Here is a 5,295-nt window from a genome sequence, read left to right on the forward strand (position 1 = left end):
TCATATCCTGGATATTCCACAAGGTCAAAGGGTGGGAAAGTCAAGAGGATGTATATGTCTGCTCATGACTACGTAGAAATCTAAAACACTTAGAGAAAGCGTGGAACATATTCCAAAGTCATATTCCTTTGTGAACGACAACTGGTTCTTTATTGAAGGCGCATGACTCAATGGTTAGAGCATCGGGCTCACAATCATGAGGTAATGAGTTCGATTCCCGGACCGGGCTGCGTGTTGTGTTCTTGAGCAAGACACTTTATTTCACGTTGCTCCAGTTCACTCAACTGTAGAAATGAGTTGTGACATCACTGAGATCAAGCTGTATCGGCCTTTGCCTTTCCCTTGGCGTAGAGAGGGGAGGCTGGCATGCATGGGCAGCTGCCGGTCTTCCAGAAACACCCTTGACAGGACTTGTGCGTCGGAGGGGAACTTTCTAGGTGCAGTCTCATGGTCATTCATAACTGAAGGGGGTTTTACCCTTTATCCTCCTCCTCCTCGAATCGAAGTTCAACAATATGTGCTGATGCACACCCTCTCACATCCATGCAGGCTGGTTGGTACATATTTTGTTATTCCAATAATAATGAATATATAACCTGGATGTAAAGCTGAAAGTGTGGTTTAGATATCAGGTGTTATCATTTACTTGTCTCAGTTATTAGACCGCGGCCATGCTGGGGCACCGCCTTGAAGAATTTTTAGTGAGCAAATCGACCCAGTACTCTTTTGCCAAACTGCTAAGTTGCGAGGACGTAAACAAACCGACACAGGTTATCAAGCGATGGTGGAGGACAAACACAAACACATACACACATTATATATACGACGAGCTTCTCTCAGTTTCCATCTATCAAATCCACTCACAAGGCTCTGGTCGGCTCGAGTCTATAGCAGAAGACACTTATCCAAGGTTCTACTATGTGGGACTAGACCTGGAAACATGTGGTTGGAAAGCGAACCTCTTATCACACAGCCATATTTTTTTTTATGAAGAATCTATAGATATTTTTACCTCCTGTAATTTCTGACCACAGTGGTGATGTATGGTCAGCTAATTTTCACAATAGAATGTGTTTTTATTTTGTGGTCTGAACAAAGATGGGTGACTACGTATAAACTATCCCTTGGCTAGTTTACATTCGGTGGAAAATTCAGCGGGAATGCTCCACCAATATTCTTAAGCCTAGTAATATATAATTTTTTTTCAAAAGGTCTCTCAGCAAGCATAAAAATTTATCTACGTTACTTTGTTGTATATCGGGTGAGTCATTGCACGAGTTCACATCAATCATCTTGCAAACCAAATATAAAAGTGAAATATCTATATTACGTTTGCTGCTCGGCAAAAACATTCATATATTGAATAATCTTTTCTACTCTAGGCACAAGGCCCGCCATTTTGGGGGAGGGGGCCAGTCGATTAGATCGACACCAGTACGCTACTGGTACTTAATTTATCGACCTCGAAAGGGTGAAAGGCAAAGTCGACCTCGAAAGGATGAAAAGCAAAGTCGACCTCGGCGGAATTTGAATTCAGAACGTAAAGACAGACGAAATATATTTTCTACTCTAGGCATAAGGCCCGAAATATTTGTGGAGGGGGTGGGCAGTCGATTAGATCGATTACAGTATGTAACTGGTACTTAATTTATCGACCCCGAAAGGATGACAGGCAAAGTCGACCTCGGCCGAATTTGAACTCAGAACGTAAAGACAGACGAAATGTATTGAATGATGTAATCGAAACGAAAATGTTAAGTAGTTGTACTGTAATTGCTACCATAGCAACAGATAGGTTTTCTTGACGTTCACAAACACCCAGAAAGACACTTAGATATCTAAACGGCATGAAAGAAAAAGTACGTGTACCTGCTGACTGTTTCCTGTTCTGTTGTTTATGCAGTGGTAATTGCAAGTAGGTAGATTTGACTTTTCACTTCGTTGGCTAATTTTAGGGCTGAAGAAGTAATTTTTTTTTTTGTATTTTTATATTCATATTGAATACTACCTTCATATATATACATGTATATACATATATACATACATACATACATACATACATACATATATATATATAATATAAATACATACATACATATATGTCTGTGGGTGTCTGTGTGTGTACATATACATATACGTACATATACAAACATAAAAGGCATTTATCTACAATCGTTTTATGTGTCTATTCTTTTACTTGTTTTAGTCATTTGACTGCGGCCATGCTGGAGCACGGTGGTATCATATGTGTATTTATGTTATTAATAAATACATATGTGTAATTTTATATACATGCATATATATATATATATATATATATATTCTATTTCGACGGACGAAGGGATGAGGGACAGTGTCCATAATCATTGTATGCGCTCCTTTACTGATGAGGTTAACTTGAACATCAGTAGATTATTATTATTATTATTATTATTATTATTATTAAGAAGGCGGCGAGCTGGTAGAATCGTTAGCACGCCGGACGAAATACTTAGCGAGACTTCGTCTCTCTTTGTGTTCCGAGTTCAAGTTCTGTCGAGGTCGACTTTACCATTCATCCTTTCGGGGTCGATGAAATAAGCACCGATTAAGTACTGGAGTCGATTTAATCGACTAACTCTTCCCTTTGAAACTGCCGGCCCTGTGCCAAAATTAGAAAGAATTATTATTGTTGTTGTTGTCGGAGCATTGTCGCAAGTTCAGAAGTTCTCCAATGACTCACCCAACAATTATCTCTCCAACTCACTACACCGATTGAATTACTACATTGCTAGAAAAAATTCTGAGGGCTTCAGTAATTGTGTAGTACTTGGCAACATCCTGAATCTATCGAAATTAAAGATGATGATCAGTGTGTGAACAGCTCTTACTCCGTAGGATGGTTTACAGGGAATTTTGATAGGATTTAGTTTATGTTCACTGCTGTTGGACTTATCACCCTTTTCTATGAACTCTCCTTTGCAGTATACAACTTGTCCAGAATTTGTAATTTCCTGATTGGAGTACGATAAAGATCTGTTCTTTCAATTGCTATTTTCAACTTATACATACATCTAAAAATATACATACAACCTCTAACACAGATGACATTACACTCATATCTTCTCGATATTCTTGAGAAACACTTTAAACGGCAACCCTACATGAATCATTTAGAATTCTTGTTGAGTATAATAGTTGTATTTGCTGTGTTGCTGGTAAAAAGGTAACAGCGGATTCGATAGGGGCTAATTTGAGTTTGTTGTATAGCTCAGATACAACCATTATAGTCAACAATATAAGCATCTCTCTCTCTCACACACACACACACACACACACACACACGACAAACATCTTATGAACGACATACAGCTAACTCTTCTACAACATTTACAGCACGCAGTATTCTTACAGCCACCACATTTGGCCTTAGTGTGGGTTAGTTCACATTACTCCGTAAGGAGCTTCCCGGTTTCTCTGGTGGCGTATCCACTCCTTCCTGGACGCGAATCCGGTCCATCGCAGAATTACTCATTTTTGCCAACTGAGTGGACTGGAGCAACGTGAAATGAAGTGTTTTGTTCATGAACATAACGCATTGCCCGGTCCAGGAACCGAAACCACAATCTTACGATCGTGAGTACAACACTTTAACCACTAAGCTGTGCGCCTCCAATTGGCCTTAGTGTATAATATATTTCAGTTATCAAGGATTATGCTAATCTATCCTTCATATGTTTACACATACACGAAACACCTATAGGCTAACTAGACAACCAAGCAAAATTCTAAAAACGAAAGATCACATGGAAATGCAAGAAGGGAAGTTTGATATACTTGTTGAACCATGTGATCTATCCTGATGATCACGTAAACCATGGAAGCAGTTGAATAGAATGATTGAACGAGTACATACCGGTTTTAAACGATGGGAACGAAGGGGAAAGAAAAAGAGAAAGAAGAAAAAGTAAGAAGGTTGTAACAGCTAAGCTTTGACAAATACCCGAAAATAGAGTCTGTCGAAGTATTTGTGGGAGAACATAAGTAATGCCAAATTGCTTATGATTGCCAGTAATATATCTTCAAATGAGAGGTACATATATTTTTTTAAACTGGTAGAAAGTGCCGAAAAGGAGCTATGATTGTATATGGTGCAAGTCACTGCGGCTCAAGTAATTTGACTATTTCGAGTAAAATTAGTAAATAGATAAATAAATAACTGCCAGAAGTCGGCAATAGTCTAACATATAGTCACAAAGGAAAGTCAACTGGACTAATAGAACAGCTATATTTTGATAAATGTCATAAGACTACAAACCCAGAAAACGTCGACAGTCTTAAAGAGAAAGTAAATTGCAATAAATCTTCAGTAAACAATTTCAATGAAAATATTGGTTGTAAATGTCATTGTCGTAAGCAGTTTACAATTTAACTAACCAACAACTGGAGTGTTGCTAACTTCGTCCATACCGTTGACATTAAGAAGCATTGACATTCTACGAACGATGAATGCTTTTAAATGGCACTGAAACACCTCTGGCGACAACATGGCAATTGTAAGATATTTCTATAACCTTGGTTTTGAATACGAAAAATATGTTAACCTGTAACAAACCTCAAACGTAGTCCTTTGTGTATGTGTGTGTGTGTGAAGGAGACAAAGGGACAAAATTAAATTTGGGGCGAGACTGCTAGGATTTTACCTTCTCTCTGACTTTATTATTATTATTATTATTATTATTATTATTATTATTATTATTATTATTATTATCATGATTATTATTATTATTATCATGATTAGTATTGTTGTTGTTGTTATTATTATCATTATTATTATTATTATTATTATTATCATTATTATTATTATTATTATTATTATTATAATCCTTATTATTATTATTATTATTATCATCATTATTAGTATTGTTGTTGTTATTATTATTATTATTTTTATTTTTATTATTATCATTATTATTATTATCATTATTAGTATTGTTGTTGTTGTTGTTGTTATTATTATCATTATTATTATTATCATTATTAGTATTGTTGTTGTTATTATTATTATTATTATTATTATTTTTATTATTATCATTATTAGTATTGTTGTTGTTATTATTATTATTTTTATTATTATTATTATTATTATTATTATCATTATTAGTATTGTTGTTGTTGTTATTATTATCATTATTATTATTATTATTATTATTTTTATTATTATCATTATTAGTATTGTTGTTGTTATTATTATCATTATTATTATTATTATTATTATTATTATTATTATTATCATTATTAGTATTGTTGTTGTTA

At 35.1% G+C, this 5,295-nt stretch overlaps 1 long non-coding RNA gene across 1 annotated transcript in view; it reads left to right on the forward strand.

The window, feature by feature from the left end:
- The first annotated feature begins 1,374 nt into the window (after positions 1-1,374).
- Positions 1,375-5,295, forward strand: part of LOC128247894 (uncharacterized) — a 23,723-nt gene continuing 19,802 nt past the window's right edge. Inside the window, exon 1 of the long non-coding RNA XR_008264203.1 lies at positions 1,375-1,915. This is a non-coding gene — a long non-coding RNA (uncharacterized LOC128247894). The remainder of the gene's footprint in view (positions 1,916-5,295) is intronic.

This window comes from Octopus bimaculoides, chromosome 5, assembly GCF_001194135.2.
Source record: "Octopus bimaculoides isolate UCB-OBI-ISO-001 chromosome 5, ASM119413v2, whole genome shotgun sequence".
Taxonomy (NCBI): Eukaryota; Metazoa; Mollusca; class Cephalopoda; order Octopoda; family Octopodidae; genus Octopus; species Octopus bimaculoides.